Source organism: Mya arenaria, chromosome 16, assembly GCF_026914265.1.
Source record: "Mya arenaria isolate MELC-2E11 chromosome 16, ASM2691426v1".
Lineage (NCBI taxonomy): Eukaryota > Metazoa > Mollusca > Bivalvia > Myida > Myidae > Mya > Mya arenaria.
In genome coordinates this window covers 31713250-31732422 of record NC_069137.1, presented here as the reverse complement: position 1 = coordinate 31732422, position 19173 = coordinate 31713250, and the positions used below count along the sequence as shown (strand labels likewise).

The 19173-nt window shown below is 37.8% G+C and overlaps 1 protein-coding gene across 7 annotated transcripts in view; it reads right to left on the bottom strand.

Annotated features, from left to right (window-relative positions):
* Window positions 1-19173, bottom strand: part of LOC128221959 (CUGBP Elav-like family member 3-B) — a 156186-nt gene that overhangs the window by 50761 nt on the left and 86252 nt on the right. The gene's annotated exons all lie outside the window — the stretch shown is intronic.

The following is a 19173-nucleotide window of genomic DNA, read 5'->3' as shown; positions in this document are numbered from 1 at the left end:
ACAGATCATGAAATTAATACTTGATATAGCAACAGCCTGACCGCCGAACTCAATTATTTCTCATCATAATCCATACTATATTTAATAAAAAATCTTCCATATCAGCCGAAATGCATGAACAATAAAGAAGTATTCTTAAACCGATTAATTATTCCCGCTAAATTCTAGAACTAATGAACTAGAATTATTAACGAAATGTAAGAAACGAGCTAAAATATATAGTCAATAGCCATTTATCTGGTAACACTGAAAAAAAACGTTGTTGCTGATGTTGTTTGATGATGATGATGATGATGATGATGATGATGATGATGAAGATGCTGCTGCTGCTGCTGCTGCTGCTGCTGATGATGATGATGATGATGGTGATGATGCTGCTGCTGCTGCTGCTGATGATGATGATGATAATGCTGCTGCTGCTGCTGCTGCTGCTGCTGCTGCTGCTGCTGCTGATGATGATGATGATGATGATGATGATGATGATGATGATGATGATGATAAGGATGATAAGGATGATCAAGATGAACATGATGATAGAGGACAATTGGAAAATTGTTTGTTTCAGTGTAAGATCGAAATATATTTTTACCCAGTGAGCACACAAAGTTATATTCCACGAGTGTCGAGTGATTAATTTACTGTTGGTATCACGAGGTGAAATATATTGCGATCTGACACTTAATCATTCCTTCTTCTTTTTATTACAGCTTAATATCGGTATTGAAAGACATTTAAGTGCATCTCAATTGGAAAAAGTTGCGTCAAACATGCAACGCCATTTCGGAAATGACATCTTTGATATTTTTATCCAGTCCTTTGCGCGCTGATGTTTGTTTTGATAGCAGAACGAGCGGAAACTTCAAAACAATGAATACTATCAAATTGATATTTTCACTGTTTGAAACAGTGAAATATCTTTTGAATTTACTGATAAATCTCTATAGACCAGAAAGTATATACATAATCATTTTCATCCTCACCCTAAACATGATCAACACCACTTTGATTGTTCCTAACATGTCCATCAATAATATCGTCACTAATAGCATCATCATTATCGTCGTCGTCCTTGTTTTGTTAATTCTAATCGTGTTATTACAACTTATTAATGTTGTCGATGAAAGAGCGGCGCAAGAAAGCTGCTTTCCGTTCATGTGGTTACAGTTGGTCGCTTGTAAAGGTATGTTTTAAATCCACGAGCAATCCAGGCATGGAACTAACCCCAGCTTCTTACAGGTGCAGCTACATTACCACGTGTGTTAACAACAGTTTACCATTTATTTTCGTCTAAACGTTGCTGTTTTTAATTAAAATCGATATCCACGCCGAGCCAGTTACAAGAATTTAATTAAACGAAATCTTCACAAAATATTCCAATTAACAAACCATTAACACAGTTCCATACGTTACAACGCGAGATTGCTTCTCAGCTAGACCTCAAAGAAAGCAAATGTTGTGGCTTTCATATTTTTAATAATATGCATTCTTAAAAAAACATATCTTTATTTAATACTCTATTTAAGAAATATAACACACCACTGGGGGTCATATGACAGTATAAGGACCGGCCAGTCAGCAACCGAAGGTGTATATGGACCGAGGCGTTAGCCGAGGTCCATTCACCTTCGGGGGCTGACTGGCCGGTCCTTATAATGCCATATGACCCCCAGTGGTGTGTTATATTTCTTATATTAAACCGAACACTTTTCATTTCAATTAAATATTTTAAAGCGATTTAAATGTGTGTTGTTGAACAAAGCTAATAATGTTCACTTGCGACAAGTTTTCGCCGTTGTGAAAATAGCAAAGCGCACTTACCAATTGTATGACGTCAGAGGTCCATATTACATTTTTTGCGATGTCCGGACCGGCAAAAAAAATAATATGGACCGCTGACGTCATTAAACTGGATTTTCATAAAAATACAGTGATAGACGGACCGATCGAGTTTATATATACTAAGGAGGGAAAAATTTAAGTGAGGTATTATATATACATATATATACACACAGAATCCGTATATCTGCATGCATATATAGTATGGTACATGTTAATGGATCCAACATCATCGTTTTATATTTTTAAATATATAAGGTCAATGCGTATGTGGTTATTTAACAGGACTATAAGCTTAAAAATCACTTACATAACAAACACAAAATAAAATGAAAAAAAGCCTTCTTTGACCATACATACACGTGAACAGTCTAACAGAGCACATCTACAAGTATCGCACATCTACAAGTACAAGTATCGCACATCTACAAGTATCGCACATCTACAAGTACAAGTATCGCACATCTACAAGTATCGCACATCTATACAAGTATCGCACATCTACAAGTATCGCACATCTACAAGTATCGCACATCTACAAGACGTCTCAAGACGTGTATATATATATCAGAAAGGTAACAGGGTAAAGTCTAAATAATGTAGCACACGCCATGTATTGTTAATGGTTTAAGGGTCGAATAATGTAGCACACGTCAGGTATTGTTAATGGTTTAAGGGTCGAATAATGTAGCACACGTCAGGTATTGTTAATGGATTAGGGGGTCGAATAATGTAGCACACGTCAGGTATTGTTAATGGTTTAAGGGTCGAATAATGTAGCAAACGTCAGGTATTGTTAATGGTTTAAGGGTCGAATAATGTAGCACACGTCAGGTATTGTTAATGGTTTAAGGGTCGAATAATGTAGCACACGTCAGGTATTGTTAATGGATTAGGGGGTCGAATAATGTAGCACAAGTCAGGTTTTGTTAATGGATTAGGGGTCGAATAATGTAGCACATGTCAGGTATTGTTAATGGATTAGGGGTCGAATAATGTAGCACACGTCAAGTTTTGTTAATGGATAAGGGGTCGAATAATGTAGCACACGCCAGATATTTTTAATGTATAAGAGGTCGAATAATGTAGCACACGTCAGGTATTGTTAATGGATTAGGGGTCGAATAATGTAGCACACGTCAGGTATTGTTAATGGATTAGGGGTCGAATAATGTAGCACACGTCAGGTATTGTTAATGGATTAGGGGTCGAATAATGTAGCACACGCCATGTATTGTGAATGGTTTAAGGGTCGAATATTGGAGAACACGTCAGGTATTGTTAATGGATAAGGGGTCGATTAATGTAGAACACGTCAGGTATTGTTAATGGATTAGGGGTCGAATAAAGTAGCACACGTCAGGTATTGTTAATGGATTAGGGGTCGAATAATGTAGCACACGTCAGGTATTGTTAATGGATAAGGGGTCGAATATAGTAGCACACGTCAGGTATTGTTAATGGATAAGGGGTCGAATAATGTAGCACACGCCATGTATTGTGAATGGTTTAAGGGTCGAATATTGGAGAAAACGTCAGGTATTGTTAATGGATAAGGGTTGAATAATGAAGAACACGTCAGATATTGTTAATGGATTAGGGGTCGAATAATGTAGCACACGTCATGTATTGTGAATGGTTTAAGGGTCGAATATTGGAGCACACGTCAGGTTTTGTTAATGGATTAGGGGTCGAATAATGTAGCACACGTCAGGTATTGTTAATGGATAAGGGGTCGAATAATGCAGCACACGTCAGCTATTGTTAATGGATTAGGGGTCGAATAATGTAGCACTCGTCATGTATTGTGAATGGTTTAAGGGTCGAATATTGGAACACACGTCAGGTATTGTTTATGGATTAGGGGTCGAATAATGTAGCACATGTCATGTATTGTGAATGGTTTAAGGGTCGAATATTGGAGCACACGTCAGGTATTGTTAATGGATAAGGGGTCGAATAATGTAGCACACGTCAGGTATTGTTAATAGATTAGGGGTCGAATAATGTAGCACACGTCATGTATTGTGAATGGTTTAAGGGTCCAATATTGGAGCACACGTCATGTATTGTTAATGGATAAGGGGTCGAATAATGTAGCACACGTCAGATATTGTTAATGGATTATTTGTCGAATAATGTAGCACACGTCATGTATTGTGAATGGTTTAAGGGTTGAATATTGGAGCACACGTCAGGTATTGTTAATGGATAAGGGGTCGAATAATGTAGCACACATCAGGTTTTGTTAATGGATAAGGGGTCGAATAATGTAGCACACATCAGGTATTGTTAATGGATTAGGGGTCGAATAATGTAGCACACGTCATGTATTGTGAATGGTTAAAGGGTCGAATATCGGAGCACACGTCAGGTATTGTTAATGGATAAGGGGTCGAATAATGTAGCACACGTCAGGTATTGTTAATGGATAAGGGGTCGAATAATGTAGCACACGTCAGGTATTGTTAATGGTTTAAGGGTCGAATAATGTAGCACACGTCAGGTATTGTTAATGGATAAGGGGTCGAATAATGTAGCACACGTCAGGTATTGTTAATGGATTGGGGTCGAATAATGTAGCACACGTTATGTATTGTGAATGGTTTAATTGTCGAATATTAGAGCACACGTCAGGTTTTGTTAATGGATTAGGGGTCGAATAATGTAGGACATGCCAGGTATTGTTAATGGATTAGGGGTCGAATAATGTAGCACACGTCATGTATTGTGAATGGTTTAAGGGTCGAATAATGTAGCACACGTCAAGTTTTGTTAATGGATAAGGGGTCGAATAATGTTGCACACGTCAGGTATTGTTAATGGATTAGGGGTCGAATAATGTAGCACACGTCAGGTATTGTGAATGGTTTAATTGTCGAATATTAGAGCACACGTCAGGTTTTGTTAATGGATTAGGGGTCGAATAATGTAGGACACGCCAGGTATTGCTAATGGATTTGGGGTCGAATAATGTAGCACACGTCAGGTATTGTTAATGGATTAGTGGTCGAATAATGTAGCACACGTCAGGTTTTTGTTAATGGATAAGGGGTCGAATAATGTAGCACACGTCAGGTATTGTTAATGGATTAGGGGTCGAATAATGTAGCACACGTCAGGTATTGTTAATGGATAAGGGGTCGAATAATGTAGCACACGTCAGGTATTGTTAATGGATTATTTGTCGAATAATGTAGCATACGTCAGGTTTTGTTTATGGATTGGGGGTCGAATAATGTAGGACACGCCAGGTATTGTTAAAGGTTTAGGGGTAGAATAATGTAGCAAACGTCAGGTATTGTTAATGGATTAGGGGTCGAAAAATGTAGGACACGCCAGGTATTGTTAAAGGTTTAGGGGTCGAATAATGCAGGACACGCCAGGTATTGTTAATGTTTAAGGGTCGAATAGTGTAGGACACGCCGAAACTCACTAGTATGATAGTGTGAATGGTTTAGGGGTCGAATTGACCAACAACCAAAACATGTGACAATACTTGTCATAATACTGTTTTAGCTTTTCAGTCGAGCAAATCAACTTGCGATTTGATTATTTATTAATCAATCCTTCTAGTTAGAGTTTCAGACTTATATAGACTTATATGTATATATCAGTGTTCTATGCCTTGTGTCCTCTATCTTGCGCACAGAGCTTTCAATTCGCCTCCTCTGGCTTATTTTTCTCTGTCAAATATCCTAGTAGCATAACATGGTTAAAAGTGTACACATACATTGTGTTTGAACTGCTCCAATTACTGACTTAAATGAAAGTAATACAAGCTTTTGAAGCTCTGTAACTCTGAAAACGTGTCAGTCTAAACTGCTAGTTGGCACGCGATCTTTAATGATGCCCGGAATTACCTGTACATGAACAAGTAAAGGAATCGAAGTTTATGCCATTAGAACGGACTCCTTTTCATCCATCGCGCAATTGTCCACTAAGATTTCTTTGGATTTAGAAGGCCAACATATTATTGACTCACTCGTTGGTTCATTCTTAGTTTTTAGTTGAAGACACGCGTTTGGTCTTCTTTGTTCGGATGATACTATGTATCATAAAATATACAGAATTATCCTAAACTATCTATAATGATGAATGTATGGACTAAAATCGTTTTAAAATGCTGTTGAATACCAATACATAAAGAATTAAGCCTACCAATTGATCCCATATACATGTTGCACTCACTTTTCCAACATGGTGCGATAGGGCGGGGTCTGATGTCTATAGTAACACCACTCTAGCGTAAATGGTTGGCTCTGTGGTGCGATGGGGCGGGGTCTTGTGTCTCTAGTTACACCACTCTAGCGTAAATGGTTGGCTCTGTGGTGCGATGGGGCGGGGTCTTGTGTCTCTAGTTACACCACTCTAGCGTAAATGGTTAGCTCTGTGGTGCGATGGGGCGGGGTCTTGTGTCTCTAGTTACACCACTCTAGCGTAAATGGTTAGCTCTGGGGTGCGATGGGGCGGGGTCTTGTGTCTCTAGTTACACCACTCTAGCGTAAATGGTTGGCTCTGTGGTGCGATGGGGCGGGGTCTTGTGTCTCTAGTTACACCACTCTAGCGTAAATGGTTGGCTCTGTGGTGCGATGGGGCGGGGTCTTGTGTCTCTAGTTACACCACTCTAGCGTTAATGGTTAGCTTTGTGGTGCGATGGGGCGGGGTCTTGTGTCTCTAGTTACACCACTCTAGCGTAAATGGTTAGCTCTGGGGTGCGATGGGGCGGGGTCTTGTGTCTCTAGTTACACCACTCTAGCGTAAATGGTTAGCTCTGTGGTGCGATGGGGCGGGGTCTTGTGTCTCTAGTTACACCACTCTAGCGTAAATGGTTGGCTCTGTGGTGCGATGGGGCGGGGTGGTATATCTCTAGTTACACCACTCTAGCGCTTATGTTTGGCTCTGTGGTGCAAAGGGTGGGGGTCGTATGTTCCTAGTTACGCCGAGCCAACGACAAGGGTTGGGTTTTTTTACTATCAGGAGGGGTAGTTTGTCTCTTGTTACACCACTCTTACCCCAAAACTTGGCTCTGTGATGCGATGCATTCCATGTGGCATTTTAAAGGCGATTGGAGATGAAATTCGTTTATTATTATTATTATTATTATTATTATTATTATTATTATTATTATTATTATTATTATTAGTATTATCAAAACGGCTTTACAAACTATAATACTAATTCTGAACCATTTTAACTGAACTTAATTGAACGTTAATATCAACATTACTAGATTTCCATGCACAGGTATTTCATCATGGCGGAATCAAACTTGTTCTGTTTCTGTTTGAGGCCTTTGGGAAATCAAATGCAATAGGCATTAGTTGTGAATCTCTCTGAATTTCAATACAGTGAAATTGCATTAATCATGAGCTCTGATTTCGTTTGAACACTTTATTCGCGAGTGGTGTATTTCCACTGGCATATTATGTTCTTTAAACCAGATATGCCTCTACAACAAACACAAACTCTTTAATTTCAAGTTGTATTCTTATTGAATTGACTTTCAATAGCTGCTTTCAGTTTCAGGAACGTGTTGAAATCATTGTAGCCTGTACTTTATAGTTAAGGATACTAATGTGTTGACATTGTCTGAATATAATGTTTAAAATATATTTGTATTATTATACGTATCTTTATTTGGTCTGAAACATTTATCGAAATAAGCAGGCATATCAACACCATTGGACATCTTTAAAATACAAGAAACACGTAGATTCGTTGAATGGATATCCCCCGCCAGGTTAGGCAAAGTAGATAGCTTGTAGTTTGTTTGCAACTGTTTTAGTTATTTTTATTTTCTATAGCGTTGCATTAAGATTAGACATAGTAACCAAATTTTTTACCACACGTTACCCAGTTTAAGTTTCATGAAGATTGGACCAGATACATTGGAAACATATAGCATCTAGTGTTTCCATTTTTTCCCCAAAATCAAGTTACCTAGTGTTTGAACCTACCTAGTTTTAAATAATTCCAAGATTTCATCGAGGTAAATATTCTGATAAAGTTTCATGAAGATTGTAGCATATATATTGCGTCTATTTGTTCCAACCATTTCTTTAAGATTTGACCTTATGCCCTAGTTTTTGACCCATGTGACCTTTGTTTTAAGTAAACAAATATTACATCAAGGGGAAACAGTCTGGCCACAGAAAGTGTGACCAATCAATACCAATATTTGGTTCCGGACATGATTTTTCATAGAGTTGACCTACTGACCAAGATTCTGACCTCATCTGACCCAGTTTCAAACTATAAAATGATTTCGTAACGGAAAAAATCTGATTAAGTTTCATAAATATTGCACCATATATATTGCCTCTAGTATGTTCCTAACATATTTTCTAAGATCTGAAATAGTGACCTAGATTTTGGTCCTCTTTTATAAGCATTCGAGGTTTCATAAAGGGGAGCATTCTGACCAAGTCTGAACATTTTCTGACCAATGCCAACCAAGATATGGTTTCGGAGAGAAATAGCCGGCCGGGCGGACTTAAGGACAGGCGGACGGACGGACGGACGGAAGTACAGACAGTCGGACGGAAGGAATGGAAGAAAGACGGACGGACGGATACCCCCCAAAAATTTCCTCCTCCCTAAACCGTCGGTTCGGCGTGGGATTATTAACACGGCAACATGCGCCGTTTTTCATAGCGTAAAGACAAATATATATATGTCTGTATTAATTTTTTAAAATATTCATTAACCCAGTCCATATATAGAAAGCATTCCTAAATCTTCATTAACCAAGTCCATTTCTTATCGACAAGCAGGGACTTAAAACAAGACAAATGCAGTCTATCGGCATTTGCAACGGAATATAAAAGAGACTTAGAAGAGCAATCGAATCAAAGCCTCGTCTCAAGAAAGCCCGTTCTTAAACCATTCATGAATATACAACGATCGTAATGAGAAGAACCTGTTAAAAAAGATGAATAAGTAAATATTGATCGAGATGCGTTAGGTTCCAAGTAAGGAGACAATGTATAAGAGGGTAAGACCTGGAATCAAACAAGCAATGGTCGAATTTGCTACGTGTAAAATCCCATGTCATGTACCATGCAAGACTACAAAGTACGAGCAGTGGTTGTATTGCTCCGTGCTAAATACCACATGGGAATTAGCCCGTGGCAAATATAATCACAGTTAACCAGCTTAGTGTTTGGGATTATATTGTGTCTATTGACACAGCCCCTACCGATTCACCTGATTAAAATCAATAACAACTGGAAGCTGATTTAACAAAATATTCGCACGATAAATTAGAAAAAAATATTGCCACGCCATTGGACGAAACATAATTTCGAACACTAAATAATAGCATACTCCTGACTTTTCAGATGTTATTTGCTTTCTAAAGTATGTTTTTTTCATTCGTGCGCTGTAAATGTTCACTACCCTGCAATGATCGAGATGAACATAAAGTATATTATAAAAACACCAACATTACATTTATCTGTCCTGTTCCCTCGAGAGTGAATTGTGTTGCTTAATGCATTAGTGCAGTTTGCATTAAAACAAATACATTTTTTTCATGACTAAATCGTATAGACTTTCAGGAACCACTATCATATATTTTATTCTATTACCTCACAAATTTTGTGTCGGAAATAATTCACTAATGTAAAACTGTTGTTTACCAGAAAACTGAACTATTTTATTGCTTCTTCTTCACTTCTCCGAATTTTCAACATGGGAATATCCTTTAAACTATTTGATGTGAAGTGATAGCTTTCTATTTTAAACCATCGAATGCAGCACACTACAAATACTGCCGTAAAGAACGCTTTTTTATTTTTCATCACGGTAGTAAACTGTGTCTCCTTTCCATTGTCTTGAAATGACAACTTTGTTAATCCGTACAGTTATTCGTCTACTGTCCTCGTGTAGTGGAACACAATTGGTATGGCTTGCTTTGTGATATGACTTGCATTGTGATATGACATGCTTTGTGATATCATGTGATATGACTTGCTTTGTGATATGACTTGCTTTGTGATATAAATTGCTTTGTGATATGATATACATTATGATATGACTTGATTTGTGATATGAATTGCTTTGTGATATGAATTGCTTTGTGATATTACTTACATTATGGTATGGCTTGCTTTGTGATATGAATTGCTTTGTGATATGACTTGCTTTGTGATATGAATTGCTTTGTGATATGAATTGCTTTGTGATATGACTTACATTATGATATGACTTGATTTGTGATATGAATTGCGTTGTGATATGAATTGCTTTGTGATATGACTTACATTATGGTATGGCTTGCTTTGTGATATGAATTGCTTTGTAATATGACCTGCTCTGTGATATGACTTATATTGTGATATGACTTTACTTATATGACTTGATTTGTGATATTTACCGTTAAACCATTTAGGTCCTTTTTGATAATAACAACAGAGTGCCGCACCCTACCTGACTATTGCTACCAGAAAAAAAGAACTGATCCAGATTCCCATAGTAAACACTTATATAAGCGCTGTTGCTTTCTTCACGTTTATTTCGGTAGCCCCTCTCTGTCTTTAAACAGACAAAGGAATCTGCTGAAACTGTTATTAAAAAGTGCACTATGACTTATCTTATTGGTAGGATTAATATAAGGAACTATTGTGCTTCTTCTGGCACACACTGTCAAACCAGAGTTATAGTTCTTACCATTGACGGACTGTTTCTTTAATGTATTCAAGTTTTCTTATCTGTGGTCTCCCAATCAGCCTTGTGCCAAGTAAGGCTTTGCTATACAGCTGCTTTGGAAAACTCCACTTAAGTGAAGGAATATAAATGAGGGTTTCAAAGTAAGGACAATCCGAGGCAGGCCTAATAAAGCTCACTTCTTAAAGATTTCATGAATATCTAAGACAAAATCTATCTCCAAGACGATGGCCGCCTACAGGTTGTTTTGGTTGGGCATATATTAAGGCTGGTCTTGAATTTGTCGTGTCAATATGGTCCAACATAACATACGCTGTTTAAACTGTGTAGTTCCAAATATACAACAAGAACTTAGTATCTGATTATATTTATGTGTGCAATTATTGAGTTATTGCACTAGGGTGATGTAATACGCATTAGTGCTGTATAATCCCCGACACCATACTTAATACAGACATAATGACCTCCGGGAGAGAAGTACATGTATTTGTACCAGCCCTCGAAGTGGTTCAATACAACCACGGTAGTTAGTACATCGTGGTAAACTTCGAGTTGATTCCGTACAGGTGGCAGGAGCAGATGTATCGTCAAAGTAAGGGCAGCAGCAGGCATTGCATTGCATTAAAGGTAACAATAATTAAGAGCAGATGTAATTGGAGTTACAGATCACTAGCATTAGTCAATGCAGTATCAATCGTATCGTTGGTGATGGTGGTGTTGTTGTTGTTGGTGGTGGTGAAAATGGTACTGGCAGTGAAGGTAGAAGTGGTAATGGTAGTGGCTGTGGCAGTATTAACGAAATAAAGACCTGCATTCAAGAAACGAAACGACGATCAGCATTCAAGGAAGGAAATCACGATCTGTATTCAAGGAACGAAATCACGGCCTGCATTCAAGGAACGAAACGACGACCTGCCTTCAAGGAACAAAACGACGACCTTCATTCAAGGAACGAAACGACGACCTTCATTCAAGGAACAGGAACGAAACGACGACCTGCATTCAAGGAACGATACGACGACCTGCATTCAAGGAACAGGAACGAAACGACGACCTGCATTCAAGGAACGAAACGACGACCTGCATTCAAGGAACGAAATCACGGCCTGCATCAAAGGAACTAAAACACGACCTGCATTCAAGGAACGAAATCACGGCCTGCATTCAAGGAACGAAATCACGATCTGTATTCAAGGAACGAAATCACGGCCTTCATTCAAGGAACGAAATCACGTGCATTTAAGGAACGAAATCACGACCTGCATACAAGCAACGAATGACGACATGCATACACAACGAGTCGACCATTATTTAATAGTAGTATATCGAAGTATTTAGAAGGGTTTGATCCAAGCGCAGCATACGGTTTTCAGCGAACGTTCAAAGGAGAATGCGATGCTCCCCATGGCATTTGTACCTTTTAAACTGAGTTTGAATTTGTTAAAGGGTCCAGTCTTGATTAACAAATAGTATCTTTGTAGTACACATGTATATACAGTATGTCAACGTCGAATCTATAGAAAAGATCGCCGATGTTTTTATTGTTCGACCATGTAGCTGAAGAGTGGCGATGTGTGGCTCAGCCTTGTTCTCCGAAATCCAGCAATCTGCAAATACGTAGCTCGCTCTTGGACAACAATCGAGTTTGCGTGCGGACAATCTATTTTAAAAGGAATCTTGTAATTTGGTCGATATTTCAAAACAAAGCCTCAATTTATTCTTGAGTTTTGTGTCGAATGTAAACGACAGATAATTGTCCCAACTCACGCAGAATATCAAGAGATTGCGCGGACCGGAAATGCGAGGTATAAAACAGACATTTTACTGTCTTTGAAAGGACAAGAAAAAGGTTTATGTCGATCGAAGATGAACCGATTGAAGAACCTTTCGCCGACATAACGACAGTTAATGTGCTGTTACTTGTTAGTGTAAATTAGGTTCAGATTATGACTATAAAGACGGAGCATACGCCTCGTTTACATTTGACAATAACATAACTTTTTCCCCAGACAGCGATTTGGTACACTTGGCATTTTAAAGGTTTAAAGCTTAAATATACATGTATTACAGTTGCACAGCATGCAATTGCCACCAGTTATATAGCACCAAGAAGAAATAAAGGTAGCGTATGTTTTATTCGCAGGTATCTTATCCATTGTCCAGTATAAGCCGAATAATAACATTCGTTGTAAGACTTGCGGATACTGGAATTGATTTCATTCTATAGCTAATGTCCGTTTCCAAGACAAGTTTTAAATAAACATTTTTTACTTCTACCTATAAACCGCTACTTCTATCACTTCTAATGATTACATTTATACCACTATTTCAGCCACTTCTAACTACAACCTTTATAACACTACATCAACCACTTCTAACTATTACTTTTATACCACTACTTCACCCACTTCTAACTTTAACCTTTATACTACTTCAACCACTTCTAACTACAACCTTTATAACACTACATCAACCACTTCTAACTATTACTTTTATACCACTACTTCACCCACTTCTAACTTCAACCTTTATACTACTTCAACCACTTCTAACTACAACCTTTATAACACTACATCAACCACTTCTAACTATTACTTTTATACCACTACTTCACCCACTTCTAACTTCAACCTTTATACTACTTCAACCACTTCTAACTACAACCTTTATACCACTACTTTTACCACTTCTAACTACAACCTTTATATCACTACTTCAACCACTTCGAACTACTACCTTTATACCACTACTTAAACCACTTCGAACTACTACCTTTATACCACTACTTCTACCACTTCTAACTACTACCTCTATACCACTACTTCTACCACTTCAGACTACAACCTTTATACCATTACTTCAACCACTTCGAACTTCTACCTTTATACCACTACTTCTACCAATTCTAACTACTACCTTTATACCACTACTTCTATCACTTTTAACAACTACATTTATACCACTACTTCAACCACTTCTAACTACTTCCTTTATTCCACTACTTCTACCACTTCTAACTACAACATGTATACCACTACTTCTACCTCTTCTTACTACTAACTGTATACCATTACATCAACCACTTCTAACTACAACCTTTATACCACTAATTCTACCACTTCTAACTACAACCTTTATACCACTACTTCTACCACTTCTTACTTAAACCTCTATACCACTACTTCTTCCACTTCTTACAATGTAAACCCTATATACTCCTAACCTCCCAGAATTACCTTTATGTTTGTATGGAATGTATCATAAGGCTTTACAATGTAAAAATGATCTACTCCTAACCCCCTAGAACTCCCTTTATATATGTATAGAATGTATCATGAGGCTATACAATGTAAACACTTTTTCTCCTAACCTCCCAGAACTCCCTTTATATATGTATGAAATGTATCATAAGGCTATACAATGTAAACTCAATATACTCTTAACCTCCTAGAACTCCCTTTATATGCGTATGGAATTATCATAAGGCTATACAATGTAAACTCAATATACTCCTAACCTCGTAGAACTCCCTTTATATATGTATGGAATGTATCATAAGGCTATACAATGTAAACCCAATATACTCCTAAACTCTTAGAACTCCCTTTATATATGTATAGAATGTATCATAAGGCTATACAATGTAAACACTTTTTACTCCTAACCTCCCAGAACTCCCTTTATATATGTATGGAATGTATCATAAGGCTATACCATGTAAACTCAATATACTCCTAATCTCCTAGAACTCCCTTTATATATGTATAAAATGAATCATGAGGCTATACAATGTAAACAATTTTTACTCCTAACCTCCCAGAATTCCCTTTATATATGTTTGAAATGTATCATAAGGCTATACAATGTAAACTCAATATACTCCTAACCTCCCAGAACTCCCTTTATATATGTATGAAATGTATCATAAGGCTATACAATGTAAACACTATATACTCCTAACCTCCTAGAACTCCCTTTATATATGTACGGAATGTATCATAAGGCTATACAATGTAAACTCAATATACTCCTAACCTCCTAGAACTCTCTTTATATATGTAAGGAATGTATCATAAGGCTATACAATGTAAACACTATTTACTCACAACCTCCCAGAACTCCCTTTATATATGTACGGAATGTATCATAAGGCTATACAATGTAAACACTTTTTACTCCTAACCTCCCAGAACTCCCTTTATATATGTAAGGAATGTATCATAAGGCTATACAATGTAAACACTTTTTACTCCTAACCTCCCAGAACTCCCTTTATATGTGTACGGAATGTATCATAAGGCTATACAATGTAAACTCAATATACTCCTAACCTCCTAGAACTCTCTTTATATATGTATGAAATCGTAAGGCTATACAATGTAAATACTATTTACTCACAACCTCCCAGATTTCTATATATATATATATGTCCCATTATGGAATGCTAACTATTGGTTAAAATTTCTGTCTATAATCTGAAAATACGTGCAGGTAAAATGTAAACTAAAACATATAATATTGAAACTTCATGGTGTTATGTGTTTTGATTCATGTATATACCATCAATTTGCATGAACATGTGTATTTGTTTGTTTTGTTTCTGTCAATTTGCAAGTGTCCCCTTTTTAGCATATACAACGCTTATTTCCATATTTTCAGGGCCCCGGCCCCATTCCCAAACATGTAGAAAGACTCTACTTTATACATTTCAGTTCGAACAATGCTGTTGCCTTAATTATAATGGTACACTGGCTGATATTTTGAATGCAATAATACATTGCTGGTGGGTTAGGAGTTTGTTTCAGTATATGTCGTGTTTACTTCCAATTAGAGGTTGTGCAGTATAATGCTTTACGAGAACTGGATCCCACTTTCGAACCAGCGCTGCATGAAACTGTGGTTGTTGTCATTACGGAAGACAGCCCTCTAATGGAGCTCGGACAATAAATCTGCATTAGAAATAATTGATAAACTTGAAAGCAGACTTTTTGGAAGACATCCTTCCCAGTAAATAAGACTTTTTGTGTCAGAATAACGACATTCTAATGCAAGTCCGACTGTTTTATTATTCAACGAAGCCATGCTAGCAATTGTTACTAGTTCATGTTTCTAAAATTCCCTTTTGCCATTTTCCATTTGGGATATATTTCTTAAATTTGTAACCGTTCAATTTGAAACAAAACTACCACAAATATTGTTATAAAATTCTTTATCTCTTTAGTGTTTTGTAAGTTAAAGTGCCATATATGTTTATGGTATGTACTGTTTAAAGTGCGAAATAAACATGAGTATGTGTTGCTTAAGATAACGTGTCCACACAGTATATTGCCTGCATGAGTATGTTGTGCTTAAGACAACGTGTCCACACAGTGTATTACCTCTATGCGTATGTGTTGCTTAAGACAACGTGTCCACGCAGTGTATTGCCTCTATGCGTATCAGTTGTTTAAGACACCGTGTCCATACAGTGAATTATCTGCATGCGTATCAGTTGTTTAAGTCACCGTGTCCATACAGTGAATTATCTGCATGCGTATCAGTTGTTTAAGACACCGTCTCCATACAGGTAATTATCTGCATGCGTATCAGTTGTTTAAGACACCGTGTCCATACAGGTAATTATCTGCATGCGTATCATTTGTTTAAGACACCGTGTCCATACAGGTAATTATCTGCATGCGTATCAGTTGTTTAAGACACCGTGTCCATACAGGTAATTATCTGCATGCGTATCAGTTGTTTAAGACACCGTGTCCATACAGGTAATTATCTGCATGCGTATCAGTTGTTTAAGACACCGTGTCCATACAGGTAATTATCTGCATGCGTATCAGTTGTTTAAGACACCGTGTCCATACAGGTAATTATCTGCATGCGTATCAGTTGTTTAAGACACCGTATCCATACAGTGAATTATCTGCATGCGTATCAGTTGTTTAAGACACCGTGTCCATACAGTGAATTATCTGCATGCGTATCAGTTGTTTAAGACACCGTGTCCATACAGGTAATTATCTGCATGCGTATCAGTTGTTTAAGACACCGTGTGCATACAATACTATGCAGTATACTACCCAAGTCCTGTTCAAGTTATCTTTATATAAACTGTACTCCACAACTCCGTGTTAATACAGCCAAGAATACACAGCATACCTATGTAACCTATGTATGCGAACATTTACACTCACGGATGTTGTTTCAAAATGCCGGCAGCTTAGCCGTTTTCATTACTTCAAATTTTAATAAAATTTTCATGGATTTTGAAATGAAAATACATATAAATTGAGTGAAATCTGGTTAAGGAGTTATTTGGGGTAGTATAACACTCATATTGAACCCCGGAGCTGCATTTGTAAGGCGTGTCTCAGGATAAATATAGGAATTATATTGAATACAACCCCTGATCTGCACTTGTGAGGCGTGTCTCAGGATAAATATCGGCATTATATTGAATACAATCCCTGATCTGCACTTGTGAGGCGTGTCTCATAATAAATATAGGCATTATATTGAATACAATCCCTGATCTGCACTTGTGAGGCGTGTCTCAGGATAAATATAGGCATTATACTGAATACAATCCCTGATCTGCACTTGTGAGGCGTGTCTCAGGATAAATATAGGCATTATATTGAATACAATCCCTGATCTGCACTTGTGAGGCGTGTCTCAGGATAAATATAGGCATTATACTGAATACAACCCCTGATCTGCACTTGTGAGGCGTGTCTCAGGATAAATATAGGCATTATACTGAATACAATCCCTGATCTGCACTTGTGAGGCGTGTCTCAGGATAAATATCGGCATTATATTGAATACACCCCCTGATCTGCACTTGTGAGGCGTGTCTCAGGATAAATATCGGCATTATATTGAATACAATCCCTGATCTGCACTTGTGAGGCGTGTCTCAGGATAAATATCGGCATTATACTGAATACAACCCCTGATCTGCACTTGTGAGGCGTGTCTCATTATAAATGTCGGCATTATATTGAATACAACCCCTGATCTGCACTTGTGAGGCGTGTCTCATTATAAATATCGGCATTATATTGAATACAACCCCTGATCTGCACTTGTGAGGCGTGTCTCATGATAAATATAGGCATTATTTTGAATACAATCCCTGATCTGCACTTGTGAGGCGTGTCTCATAATAAATATCGGCATTATATTGAATACAATCCCTGATCTGCACTTGTGAGGCGTGTCTCAGGATAAATATCGGCATTATATTGAATACAATCCCTGATCTGCACTTGTGAGGCGTGTCTCAGGATAAATATCGGCATTATATTGAATACAATCCCTGATCTGCACTTGTGAGGCGTGTCTCAGGATAAATATCGGCATTATATTGAATACAATCCCTGATCTGCACTTGTGAGGCGTGTCTCAGGATAAATATCGGCATTATATTGAATACAACCCCTGATCTGCACTTGTGAGGCGTGTCTCAGGATAAATATAGGCATTATATTGAATACAATCCCTGATCTGCACTTGTGAGGCGTGTCTCAGGATAAATATCGGCATTATATTGAATACAACCCCTGATCTGCACTTGTGAGGCGTGTCTCAGGATAAATATAGGCATTATATTGAATACAACCCCTGATCTGCACTTGTGAGGCGTGTCTCAGGATAAATATCGGCATTATATTGAATACAATCCCTGATCTGCACTTGTGAGGCGTGTCTCAGGATAAATATAGGCATTATGCTGAATACAACCCCTGATCTGCACTTGTGAGGCGTGTCTCATAATCAATATCGGCATTATATTGAATACAATCCCGGATCTGCACTTGTGAGGCGTGTCTCAGGATAAATATCGGCATTATATTGAATACAATCCCGGATCTGCACTTGTGAGGCGTGTCTCATAATAAATATCGGCATTATATTGAATACAATCCCGGATCTGCACTTGTGAGGCGTGTCTCATAATAAATATCGGCATTATATTGAATACAACCCCTGATCTGCACTTGTGAGGCGTGTCTCATAATAAATATCGGCATTATATTGTATTTACAATCCCTGATCTGCACTTGTGAGGCGTGTCTCAGGATAAATATCGGCATTACATTGAATTCAACCCCTGATCTGCACTTGTGAGGCGTGTCTCAGGATAAATATAGGCATTATATTGAATACAATCCCTGATCTGCACTTGTGAGGCGTGTCTCAGGATAAATATAGGCATTATACTGAATACAACCCCTGATCTGCACTTGTGAGGCGTGTCTCATAATAAATATCGGCATTATATTGAATACAATCCCTGATCTGCACTTGTGAGGCGTGTCTCATAATAAATATCGGCATTATATTGAATACAATCCCTGATCTTCATGATCTGCACTTGTGAGGCGTGTCTCATAATAAATATCGGCATTATATTGAATACAATCCCTGATCTGCACTTGTTAGGCGTGTCTCAAGATAAATATAGACATTATATTGAATACAATCCCTGATCTGCACTTGTGAGGCGTGTCTCAGGATAAATATCGGCATTATATTGAATACAATCCCTGATCTGCACTTGTGAGGCGTGTCTCATAATAAATATCGGCATTATATTGAATACAATCCCTGATCTGCACTTGTGAGGCGTGTCTCAGGATAAATATCGGCATTATATTGAATTCAACC